This window comes from Oculina patagonica, chromosome 13, assembly GCF_052425735.1.
Source record: "Oculina patagonica isolate OP01 chromosome 13, crgOcupat, whole genome shotgun sequence".
In the NCBI taxonomy this organism is placed as follows: Eukaryota; Metazoa; Cnidaria; class Anthozoa; order Scleractinia; family Oculinidae; genus Oculina; species Oculina patagonica.
Window position 1 is genome coordinate 20689645 of NC_135770.1, and position 13995 is coordinate 20703639.

The following is a 13995-nucleotide window of genomic DNA, read 5'->3' on the forward strand; positions in this document are numbered from 1 at the left end:
CGAGAATTAAAAACAAAGTATGTTGTGTTGAAAAAAATAGTCCCAAGTTGAACAAGATTTAATTTTCTCAAGAAATACCTTATGAAATATGTTGAAAAAAGAGTTTCAGAGTTTTTAAATTTCAATATTTTCTGAAGGGCAAGCCCCCAGAAACCCCTAGCAAGATCTTGCCTCGCCTAAGCCAAATGTCTCGTTACGGCCCTGACGATGGCTTATGCCTTTATGTAACTTTTCTTCAAACTGAAAAAACGTTGTGCTCATTCAATGAGACTAATGTGTGTTCAAGGCGGTCATACACCGGAAAAAAAGACAGTTGCCAAGCATGGCACGTAATAATGCCACTGTATTACCAAAAAAACGCGTTAATATTAGTCGAGTAGGAAGGTGGGGTTCCCATGTATTTTTCTAACTTACATTTTTGTAATCCTGAGGACGTCTAGTAAATGAATTTGTATGTTCCCATCCCGAAATATTGTACCAAGGCCTCGTTTTGGGGGCCCAAATGGTAACCCTCATGGCGGCCATCTTGGCGGCCATCTTGAATTTTTGACAAAATTCTACAATCAACATCACTTTTGAACTGGACATCAAAAGAGAAAAAAAAACCTTTATTTCAGTATATTTTGCTATAAAAAATATATGGAGAGCTTCTCGGCACCATATAACGACCCAAGTCCTGTTTTGGTAGCCTTCATGGCGGCCATTTTGTCGGCCATCTTGGATTTTTGACAAAAGTCTTCAATCGACAATTGCTTTTAAACTAGACATCAAACAGAGTATTTTCCCTACGAAGAATAAATTTAGAGCGTTATTTTCTTAGGACTGGAAAACCAAAGAGAAAAAACAAACTCTTCTTTACAATATTTTGCTATAAAGAATAAATTGAGAGCGTTTGATATGTTTTCTACATGCGATATGGCTGTCATGATGGCTTCAATGTTTTCGTGTAGAATAGGGCTTTAGCATATGCCTTTCACTAAAACAACTCAGGAAACCAGTGGTGTCAAGCTGAGCCTCAATTAAGATTTCAGCGTAGTCTGAGCCCCTGCATTTGTTTACATGTCACCATGCCCATATAATTCATTTCTTTTTGGAATGGCCCTGGAATGACTCAAGATATCATGGTTCTTGTACTCATCTGAAAATTTCTAGATCAGGGGAAAGGCAATCATCCTGCCACCAAGGTCGAAGGTGTTCACATACGCCTGGCCGACCTACCTGTTGGCGTTCTCTTACCACCTCATGCAGCAGCTCCTTTATCACTGAGAACTCTGTAAAGAGCTGGTTGATGGAAGTGAAATGTTCACTGTTTATGGTGGGCGGAGCAAACACAGCTCCCTTAAGGAAATTTGGTCCCAACTCGACTGTAGACGTGGATAGGAGCCAAGTGTTCTAAAGTATCAACATTTGGGAGCGTGTTGTGCTCCGTTTAGAGGGTACGATACTGTTTGTATCATGATCCTACCGGTACTATTCGCAAAATTTAGGCGATGGATGTTTGATGTTTTTTTGTTCATATTGTCGAATTCAAAGTGAAACACGTCGTTGCATTTTCCAGTAATAATCTGGGGAGTGAGGGAAGTGGAAACTTCATCTAGGGCCTTGCTGTTTAAAGTTCTCAGCCGAAGTAATAAGTCTCACAGTGCTCAAATTTCCAGAGTATGGTGGTAAGTTAATTACTGCGAGATGGTTTTCGTACAGTTGCACAAAGGAGGATGTGTTTTGAAAACTTCCGCTCTACATTCGTTTCAGCATAGAAAATGTACTGAAAGGGCAAAAGTAGCGACAAGCATGATATAAAACTACCACAGAAAGTAAAATGAGCTGATAGTAATAGCTGAGCACGTAATGGAATGCCTGGTCAAAACAAAGAACGATACATACAGTCTTTCTCATGCCACTCTACACCTGAATTACCAGAGACGACAAAGCTCAGATAATTCACAAGGTCGGACGGAAGGGAGAAGCTCATCCAATCATTTGCCTTCAAGCTCGTCGGCTGGAGGCCACGGAAGTGGTAGTATCCTATAGCACCTGCTGGATTGAGCTGTGATGGAGCAGAGCGAAGTCCTTTTACTTGTCTTTTTATCCTGAGTGAGTTTATATGTGTAGGCTATACTGCATTGCAACAGTAATGCTGGCGCTGTAGACGCTGTAGACCAGCAGTATAAGTGATACAATCTTTGTCATCTGGATTAACCTTAGCAACGGTGATCAACCCTTACGATCTGTATCACGCAGGAAATTGTTTAGATGATTTGCGACAGGATGGGTGGAACTATGCCTCCATCACAAACAGGTTTTCGTCTTGCACCTTGCAATCTTGACAACTATTACTTAGCTCAAGTGCTCGAGGTTCAATCTGTTCTCAGGTAGTTCTCCCTAATTCAGTAGAACATCTTGTCCATCCCCATTAAAACCGGGGATGTCTGGCGGTTGTAACCTTTTTTGAATCTTGAAATTTCAAACTCTAGAGGGTTTTTCATTTTTGGAAAATATGAATGCAAATTACCTCAAATAGTCCTTAGAAGCTGCAAGGATTTCAATTGTAAATTATCAGCATTTTTTATGTATCTCGAGTTCAAACTATTAAAATTGTATAAGGGAGTTAAATCCCGGAAAATAACACTGTCAATTGTTTCTTCGTAGAAAAAATGCTCTGTTTGATGTCTAGTTTGAAAGTGACGGTCCATTATAGACTTTTGTGAAGAATCCAAGATGGCCGCCAAAATGGCCGCCATGAAGGTATCCAAAACGTGGCACTGGGACATTATTTGAAGATGGGAAGCTGGAAAATTTCTTTTATATAGCAAAAGTAATGAAATAAAGCTTGCTTGCCTCTTTTTATGTCCAAATCAAAAGTGACAGTTTATTATAGAATTTTGTCAAAAATCCAAGATGGCCGCCATGAGCGCCAACATGTAGGCCACCAAAACGAGGCCTTGGGACAATATTTCGAGATGGGAACATACAAATTCGTCAACTAGACGTCCTCAGGATTACAAAAATGTAAGTAAGAAAAATACATCATATGGGTGCATGGGAACCCCACCTTCCTACTCGACTATATGTATAAATGTTTCATTTTCTAACCGTGACACAATGACTAGTAGACATAAAGAACGATCTAGGCATTAAAGTAGCTCAACCCTTGAGTAACCACTTTTTGAGCTTTGTGCAAGATAAACGAAACTAAATTAACTAATACCACTACGTGGATTGAAGCTTATTTTGAGAATTGAAATGTACAGTTTGGGTCTTTTTGGAAAACAGATATAACGTGCATTCTCTTTCATCCTAATCTTAACTCAAGGTCCAAAAGAATATAATAATAAAGTGCTACCTGTCCTAGTGTAAATGAAGATTTTGGGCCCCTGTGTTTAAACACCACCACGCAGATTAAACCTTTATTTTCACTCCTGATCCAGCAAAACCAGCGAGCTTGAGACTTGAAATGTACAGTTTGAGTCTTTTTGGAAAACCGCCATCACGTGGATTCATCCTATTTTTCAGTCCAGGTCAAAAGAATCGAATAAGAAAGTGCTACACGATAAACTGAAAATGACAATTTTGAGCCCTTTTGTGTTGAATTGCCACCACGTAGATTAAAGCCTATTTTCACTGCAGATACAGTAGAATCGGCGAGCTTGAGACTTGAAATGTACAGTTTGAGTCTTGTTTGATATCCGCCATCACGTGGATTCATCTTAATCCTAACTCCAGGTCCAAAAGAATAGAATAAGAAAGTGCTACATATCCTACTGTAAATGAAGATTTTGGGCCCCTGTGTTGAAATACCACCACGCAGATTAAACCTTATATTTTCACTCCTAATCCAGCAAAACGGGCGAGCTTGAGACTTGAAATGTACAGTTTGAGTCTTTTTGGAAACCACCATCACGTGGATTCATCCTAATCTTAACTCCAGGTCCAAAAGAATAGAATAAGAAAGTGCTACATGTCCTACTGTAAATGACAATTTAAGGGCCTTGTGTTGAAATACCACCACGCAGATTAAACTTTATTGTCACTCTAGATCAAGCAAACCGACCAGTTTGAGACATGGATTCAACTTAATTTTCAGTTCAGGTCCAAAAGAATCGAATAAGATGAGTGCTACATGAGCCACTGAAAATGACGATTTGAGCCTTTTTTGTTGAAATACCACGACCGAGATTAAAGCTTATTTTCACTGCAGATCAAGCAGAACCGGGGAGCTTGAGACTTGAAATCAACAGTTTCAGTCTTGTTGGAAAACCGCCATCACGTGGACTCATCTTAATTTTCACTCCAGGTCAAAAAAAGTATCGAATAAAAAAGTGCTATATGTGCCAATGTAAATGATTTTGGGACCTTGTGTTGACATACCCCCACGCAGATGAAACCTTATTTTCTCTCCTGATCCAGAAAAACCGGCGACCTTGAGACTTGAAAGTTGGTCAAAGTTAAGCAAATGTGGCCTTTACGACATATTTGCTACAGGTTTGCTAACCGCGAAAATCCATTTTTTCGTCCAGTGTATAGATCTTGTTAGATTATATGAAAGGTATATATGCCTATAAAAGATACAACGTCTTGTACTAAGGGAACACGCTTGGCCAGTGTTTGTCTTCGCTTTATACATTTGTAAAATTTACACCCTGATACGAAATATACATTGACTTTAGCAGCTCACCTAGGAATCATATTTTACTTCTCCCGGGACGTTTCGGCAATATATGTGCTCATGATAAAGTTGAGACCACACGCATGCGCACAAGTTGTTTTCGGTTAAACGTAGCAGTCAATAACAGGTAAAATGCAAGGCTATGATAAGGACATGAATAAAGAAGATAATTAAAAAAAGGAGCAGACATAATATGTGACCCTCCACGGGAAAACAGTGAAAAAGGTGAACGCACGGGCACGCGTGTCATGGCACGGCACGCTAAGCGTGTCACACATCGCACGGATATGTGCATATTTGATAAGTAAAACAAAGAATGGCACGGTTGACATTGTTTCGCGCGCTTTAGCTTTTATTTAAGAGAAGTGTGCCATTTGGCACGCTTAACGAGCGATATGACACGCGTGCGATATGGCACGCACGCGTGCGATAAGACACGCTTCCCAAACCAGCCTTCGTTTGTAACTTTTACATCCGTTTAAGAGGAAATCCGCCAGGACTTCGAGTAGTTATTGGACAAAATTATGTACCAAAACTATTTACACCTGATTGCAAGCTTTTGTGTTATTGCTTCAAATATCTTATCGAAAGAAATCTTTTCTAACAACACCAAACATCGAAAACAAATTTCGAAGTTCCACTGAATTCCCATGAATCGCTTAAAAGATGTGAGCCTTTGCCCATAGCTTGTGAACTTTGAATATCATTTTCTCAGACTCTGATAACAAATTGTTGTACCAAAATTATTTCCACCTTATTGCAAACTTTTTTGTTACTGCTTCAAATATCTTATCAAAAGAAATATTTTCTAACAACACCAAACATCGAAAACAAATTTCGAAGTTCTACTGAATTCCACTGAATCGCTTAAAGACGAATTTACAAAATGGCTACACGTGAGATTTTGCCTATAGCTTGTGAACTTTGAAATTCATTTTCTCAGACTCGGATAAGATATTGTTGTTGATGTTATCACGGATAATTACTTACATCTTTACCTTTTATTAAGGGTAGGAAATAACGCAATAGGATTTAAATTATTCTGGTACTTAATTTTTGTCCAACTTTAATAAATATTACTCGACTTCCTAGTGGATTCCGTCTTAACTTCTTATGGCATGAACGGGTCGAAGCTATCTAAAGAAAAACATGCTTGACAGAAAAAAAATGCTTTTCAATTTTTTGTTATCATACTAAGACAAACAAGCTCGCATAACTTACGTACTTACTTGTAATAAGTATCCCGTTACCCCTATATACAGAAATGATCCAATAATAAGAAGTGTTTAAAATAAAACCTAAATACGCACTGTTTTATGTCTTTAGCCAAGGACCCTTGTCAACAGAATTCCCTTGGATGCCAGCACATCTGTTTATTATTTGATGGAAGAGAAAAGTGTGCTTGTAATGCGGGATATGCACTAGAACAGGACGAGAAAACATGCACAGGTATGTAAGCTCATGCGCCATGAACGAACTGTTAGTACCAGAAGTACACGATCCATGATTATGTACTTCTGTTAGTACTTAATTCAAAATACGTCATAATGACGTCATTGTTATTGCTAACGTCATCGAAAGTTTTATCAGATTCAGCACACTTATCAAACATGTTGCTACTAACTGAGATGGAAATATTAATAAAGGACTATTTCAGTCATCACAATCCTACATCCGACGTCATTATGACGTCATATTATGTCATAATGACATCAATAAATCTACAGTAGTCAAAACTGTTGTCCGTATCATTCTGTTTTAATTTGATGATCGTAGGATAAACGGTTTTAAAGTTACATAGGATGGTATTGAACCCCGCCCCTGCCGTTCCCAGAAGGGCCAAAAAAGCCCCGTCTGAATAGGGTTAAACTAGATTCCTAATGAGGGTGATCATAGCGTCAGAGCAGCTTAATTGTGGAACACTGCTTCTAATTTCTTTAAGAAAAGCGAAAGTGTACTTACTTTCAAAAAGGGCCTAAATGATTTTTATGCATCTAGTTTCAAGGACGTTCTTCATTCAACATTTTTTAATTTTTAATTCCTTTATCTTTGAATTTGAGCTACAACAGAACAGAAAGAAATAATGTAAACTCTGTCTTCAAACGGGAAATAAGGAAAGTTTCTTTTCTTTTTCTTTCAGATGTCGATGAATGTGCTACTGGTTTGAACAACTGCGATCAGCAGTGTAGCAATAGCATAGGAGGTTACTCCTGCTCATGCGTGGACGGGTTTACTCTCGATGATAACGGCTTCAACTGCAACGGTAAGATATCATGGTTTTCTATTCTTCTTTCTATTCTACGATTTTTGTCAAACTTTGCCTATAAGAAGCAAAATACTTAAATTGAAATGGAAAAAAGACTTTTGGAAGCGACTGCAAATTGTTAATACGCAGCAATTCTTTATGATATCATCAGATTACAGCAATATTCACGATAGATTGCTGGATCAACGTTTTCGACAAATGTATCGGTCCATATTTCCTTTGCAGAATGAAAGTTATTTCCCAAGAGAAACATGTATAGGTTCCCATACTCGTTTGCGAGAAAATGACGTTTACCCTCTCTAGCGAGCTCCAGCCTTAGAAAGAGCCGCCATTTTTGTGCAGTAAAGATGCAATAATACCTTAATTAACATATTGTGTGCTTACTGGGATATTTGACGTCTCACTAAAACCTCAACACTGAGCTAGATTCCCCTCCCCCCTCCCCCTTCACCTCCAACCCCTCTCATTGTTGCAAGGAAATTAACAACAACAAGGTTATTAGGCTACGAGTTGTCATTTTGCTAATGAGTTTGCCTTAATTTCTAAACTAAATAGAATAATATGAGATCGTTTCATTTTTGTTTACGTTTACCGTAGATGTCGATGAGTGTGTAGCGTTTACCTTCAACTGCACGGATGACTCCCAGATCTGCCAAAACACCCATGGCTCCTATAAGTGTGTTTGTGGAGAAGGCCTGTACTGGATAAACAACACGTGTCAAGGTAAGGCAAATGCAGTGGTTAGTGCTGAAAGGGAAACTTGCTATCGTGTCGTGTACCCCCTGCCCCTGTATGATTCTCAATTCTCAATCATCGACATTTTATGCCAACTCGTGAAAATGTAGGTGCCTTCATGGCGTCTTGTATTTGTTTTTCTGATGTCTTCGGCAGTGTACAAAACAAACAAAATTGTTAAAGTGTTAGAAGAGTCACTTTTTATAATGTTCTTGTTGCAAAAAATATCTCACTCTTTCAAAGGCTTCACTCGTTAAATACTGAAATTGTCACTTGGAAATAATCTACTTTGTTTCTTTGGAACCTTATAATATCAGACCCACCTAGCATAGTCTTCGGACTTCTGAATGGTCACAACATCCAATAAACTTGAAAATGTTTACTCTCCAAAAGGACTCGACAAAGGTGCCAAACCTCCTCCACCTCCTCCTGCCCCTAGCCCGAAACCAGCAACCGAAGAGGAGATAAGCTAATCAGTGAAGCTGGAGATACAGGGGCTGAATGTCTCTCAGGTCGGGAACTATATGAAGCATCAAGCCTGGTTCTCATATGATCGTCCCGATCGTTTCTATCTTATTGATCGTTTGCAAAATTTAATACTGAGAGGATCGTAGGCGATCGAAGCGATTGGAAGCGATTGCAGGCTCTTATATGATTGTCCCGATAGCGTAGTATGAGCGATGATGAAAAGCAATCATTTTAGTCCTAGATCCAACACAATGACAGCCTTCGATGAAAGAGCAAAACTAGTGACCTCCTATCCTCTCAGTTATTGCTGTTTTACGGTGAAGAAGGGAAAGAGAAGCTACAAGGATAGAACACGGGCGGTCCAAGTGATCGTGATCGCCCCAACCGCCGCAGATGTTAGCGATCGTCTATGTAATGTTCTCTCAGAAACGATTGGGAGATTATATGAGAACCACCCTTTAATTTTTTAAGAGCAAAGAGTATTGCGTCGACGGAAGTCAGGGTTTGGATTTGTTTTGATGCTCAAAAGTGCACTTGTTGAAATATACAATTGCTTTGTAATGAACTTGTCACTAGTCCCAAGACGATATTCAGAAAATTATTTAGTCCTTAATGTAAAACCAACCACTATCCAGTTTGTCATGCTTGTTATTTATTGTGAAAATCGCATGTACTCTTAACAATCTAACTGTCGATCGATAACTAAGTTAAGCGCTTGTTTTGCTTAGTACCTGCAACAAATTAATAGAACAAAAACCTTTCACGCGGTAATCTGCCTAAAATAATTCTGGAAGTAAAATACCGCGAGTCATCTTTTGAGATCTGCTTTTAATATTGCATGCTATTCTTTTCAGTGGAACCAACCCTTAGAAGAAGCATTTAAGGCAGCAGTTGCAACAGCAGCAACAAAGCACTGCTCAGAAACTGGCAACTGCAAATCAACACCTGTCAGGTAAAATAACCCATTGGTCCGTTCGTTAGCGAGCTGAATTCCTTCATTTTATTTAACTGATATTTTCCTTCTATTAAAGCAGTTTTATCTCTAGGTTTGTTTTTCTCAGACTGCACAGCTAGCAGGTTTCTGCAAAAAACAAAACAAAAAAAGGCTCAGCAATTTTAATTTATGTCTCTTGACCCTTTCAGAGTGCAATCCAAGCAAAGTTATACACGGGGAAAGAGGGCATCGCCATTGTCAGACGCCTTGAAATGTTTATGCCTTCAGGAAAAAGTATGAAGCTTGCTGTACAAAATAAGTTGCCATTACCTTGTACTTAACAAATTTTTTATGGGTTCAGACAAAAAAGAGTTAATTTAGGAATGAGTATATACAACGTTATTTTGGCCTGCCAAGGCTCGATTGCCATGGCAACATCGAAAGGCATCAAGATTTATAAAAACATAAAATGTTCCCGGAGTATGAACAAACAGGTACTGTTGTTTCCGCGTGAAATCTTATTGCGCTTTCGTTATTAGATCTTGTGCCAGGCTTGTGCTCTGCGCCGCGCGAATTCTACGATCTTTTGCTCTCTCCCACATAGGAATGAATGAATGAATAATGAATGAATAACTTTATTAACGTGTCTAAAATGTTTAGCTGAGGGGAAAAGTCCCCTCTACTAATTGTGGACACCTGACTAAGAAAAAACTTTAAAAAACTTAAACCTATCATTATACAACTATTACAATTAATAATTTAAAGTAAAAAAGTAAATCTATTTATGTGATAAAAAAAGACTATATACATGGCTAGCTATTTACATAATAAAAACGGGTAAAAAAGTAAATATATTTATGTGATAAAAAATACTATATACATGGCTAGTATTGATAGTCACAGAGGCGGCAATTGCAACGTTCAGGCAAAATCACATGTTTTGCATTTGACTTTGTACACAATTCTCTTGATCTGATTTGTGGCGGGGCGGTCTCTTGGTTTCTTAAAGATACCGCCCAATGTTTTAACAGGCTTGAAAGTGGTTCTTATGTTTTCTCTGCTAAGCACACGTCGAACTCTCTCGGAAACACCCTTTATGTAAGGGATTGAAGCGTAACCCCTGGGACTCTCTTGACTTTCTTGGTTTTCTGGCTGTATGGTTTCTTGAGCCGAAACAAGGCAACGATCGATGAAACTTTGGGGGTATCCGTTGACTTTAAGGTCACCGATTACTCGCTATGTTTCCGCTCAGAGGTCGAGGGAAGATATTTGGCACGGTCTATTAGTGTCTTTACTACAGCTCGTTTGCTTTGCGCGGGACTATGGGACTCGAAGGCGAGATATTTGTTTGTGTGCGTGGGTTCCCTGTACACGCCCACTTGACCACTCGCAGATACTGTGTTCTGAATTCCATTAACCCTCATATCCAATTCACGATAGAAATGCCAACTACAGGCGGCGGAAGGCCAAACCATAGCTTTTCTTGATACAAGTAACACAGTTAGCAGAGAAAACATAAGAACCACTTCCAAGCCTGTTAAAACATTGGGCTGTATCTTTAAGAAACCAAAAGACAGCCCCGCCACAAATCAGATCAAGGGAATTTTGTACAAAGTCAAATGCAAAACATGTGATTTTGCCTATGTGGGAGAGAGCAAAAGATCATGGAATTCGCGCGGCGCAGAACACAAGCCTGGTACAAGATCTAATAACGAAAGCGCAATAAGATTTCACGCAGAAACAACAGACCATGACATTTATCCGGATTATGTAGAAATTTTAGAAAGAAATGTCAACAATAGGCAACAACGCCTATTCCTAGAAGCGCAACATTCTATCCAGGACATTAACTGTGTGAATGAGCACGTGCATTTCCCACAAGTTTATTTAACATTGAGAACATCCCTAGAGACCGGCGGTGTATAAAAACTTATTATGCAAAAACTGAACCAATTTTAACTCTGATGAAGGTAACAGAGAGTTACCGAAAATTCAGTTTTATACGTTTTTTACCACCCTTTTTAAGCCCGATTTTAAGATCAGATACAAACCAAATTTTAATTATAACTTACTATTACTGTTCCTTCTTCTTCTTGTTATTTATACAGCGCTCGTCGTAAGAGAGCAGCTGCCTACATGATCTTTACAGAGGACCAAGTTCACATTCTACCAGGCTATCCAAAGCAGATCTCTGAAGACCCTCTTCTTGCAAACTTGGCATTTTATTTGCAGTTCCCACCCGGAACGTCCAGTGACGACGCTATAAAGAAAGACGCCCTGGTTGCCATTGTTAAAGGATCTCTGGCAGACATTTCAAACTCCATCAATGCTAACATCTCGAGCTTGCAAACTCTGTTTGCTGAAACGTCAACCGTGACGTCAACAACATCAGTAGCTTCCACACGGCCGACTGAGAAAGATGACTCGAACAGTAAGATGACGTATATCATTGCAGGTTCCGTTGCCGGCGGGGTGTTGCTAATTATTGTTATTGTTGTTATTGTATGGAGATGCAGCAAGCCGAAAAACAGGTAACGAAAAATATATAATAGTACTGATTTTTATTAGTAGTAGAAACTCATTCATGTTTCATTGGAAATCCGCGAATATGATTGGTTCTCCCATTGTTGTCTATTCGCTGATAAATTGCGATAGCACGCGCGTTGCTCTTTAAAAGAAAAAATCCTCTTTTTCTATGAGCGATAGTCATGAGCGATTGTCATCTTGGCTGCACCTCGTTGACTTTTTCCTTAGACGATACTCGGGCTCGAAGTCGAATTATAAAAAAAAAACTCATCAAGGAAGAAGAGACGGATTCGATGCAGGTCTGTTGTAAGGCGTAGTGTCCCCAAAATATCTGAGAAAGAACCACAAACAAGCAAACACAATTATATACTTCACGATACCTTATACAGTTGCTTTACAAAACTGGTGTATTCTCGAAATTACAGCTTACCCATTTTTTGCCAGTCTTATTTAAGGTTGCATGTCAAGATTTTTTTTTTTTAAATATAATTAACCTGGTGTTCTTTTCATAGTCCTTTATTTTATGTTGATCTATCAGACAATACGGTTTTTTTTTATCTGCCACGGAAGGCACCTTTTGTCCCACCTTAGGGTTCAGCAAAATGTCACTTCGCCATTTTAAGCCATGTTATGAAGTAATGAAGGCCTTTTTACAAGCTCATTATATTAAATATGATGATGGTATAATTCCTGTTCCATTCCTTGTTTTTTTTTCCGCTTCAAATTCATCATTACGCATTTATAATCTAGCATCAATCTTACTTTTTTTTCTTTATTTAATGCTTCATAGAGTTTCCAATCGCGTTGCTGATGGTATACCGCATGCATGGAGTCAAGATAACCACTCGAACTAAAAGGAGACCTCTAAAGATCCTAATGAGAGCATTTTGATATACCGGCTGTGAACGCTAATGACCGCGAAACACTTCTTTAAAATATTCTAATATACTCTATCACCTCTATTTGCATTTAAACTTAAACTCGACCGTTATTGTATTTTATCTACATGATAATGAACTCAAGATGAGTTCGAAGCGTCGTGGCTTATTTTCGCTAACTGTTTTTCCTCTAAAGATCGTAGCAAAATTAAATTTTCTCTGGGCTTGCTGCTGTATCGAAATCCCGAGCTACTTGATCAATAGCTATAAGCCAATTTTTAATAGTTCTTCATTATTTATAGTTCGAAACGTCGTGGCTTATTTTCGCTAATTGTTTTTCCTCTAAAGATCGTAGTAAAATTAAATTTTCTCTGGGCTTGCTGCTGTATAGAAATCCCGAGCTACTTGATCAATAGCTATAAGCCAAGTTTTTAAAAGTTCTTCATTATTTATACCTTTAAACGGCAACTAGGAGTAGATGGAAATCCTCTCTTCATTGCAAACAAAAAACAGTACAACGCGCGTCTGTTAACAGCGTAAAATATTGCTAAGATGAATGTCGAAATTCGCTGGACGAATACCAGGTATATATAATCGCATAATAGAGTAATTTCATAATTGTTTTATAATAAGGTATGGAGAACTGCTCTGTGATTGGCTACTTTTAAGTAAACCAACGAGATGCCAAGCCAAGTCTATCATGGGGTGATCACACTTGTTTTCCTGAGCTTGATTACATTTAAGTGTTTTTACTTCGGGATGTAGTTGGTTCCGATCGTATTTTTTACCCTTGTTTTGACTTGTTTTATCTTAGCATTGACTTATTTTCATAAGCATAGGACATGTCCGCAATAATCCTGGTAATTTATATCTAAATAGAATGGTACGCCTGTGTGCTTTCGTAAATGGTGGATTAAACTGCAGCTAATTCTCCAAGAATTGCAGATATAAATCATGCCTTATGTGATGTTTTGCTAAGGTTACTCGAAGAAGGACTGGCAACTGCTTCCTTTCCATAGAATCCCTTTGTACGTCACATCTTAGCTACCATTGTTTTAATGTTTGCTGTTGGTTCTTTCATTAAGGATTAAAAAGCCATTAATCATTGTGTCTATCCGATAAGTCTTTATTTACATGTAGTAGTACCATATTCATGTGCGAAAATAAAATTTTCTAACTCGGTTCGGTGGAATGCTCGCCAATATAAAACAACTTTGCTGTAATAGTTTGCTGATTCACTGGCAGCGGTTATATTGCTATTGCGAGATATGGGACGTACTTTCTAAGCCATGAGTAAATACGAGAACTGTAGAATTATATTACTTTTGTCATTAGTTTTGTAATAGTTTAATAAAGGTCTCCTTCAAACAAAATGGTTCGGTTTTACCTTTCTACTTATAAGCAAACTAAACCGAACAAAATGATGTGACTGTGTGGCTGTGGCTGTTCCTGTGGATGTGGCTTAACTTCTTGGTGATTTAGATTTGGCCATTTTTATTGATTTTAAAACCAATTTATATCG

General features: G+C 38.4%; 1 pseudogene across 1 annotated transcript; it reads left to right on the forward strand.

Annotated features, from left to right (window-relative positions):
* Positions 1–5982: 5982 nt before the first annotated feature.
* On the forward strand, positions 5983–13840 carry LOC144635471 (mucin-like protein; annotated as a pseudogene). Its single transcript, XR_013567365.1, has 7 exons — positions 5983–6115; positions 6807–6929; positions 7530–7655; positions 8061–8179; positions 8990–9087; positions 11178–11600; positions 12386–13840. The product of XR_013567365.1 is annotated as a mucin-like protein (transcript).
* The last annotated feature ends 155 nt before the right edge of the window (positions 13841–13995 follow it).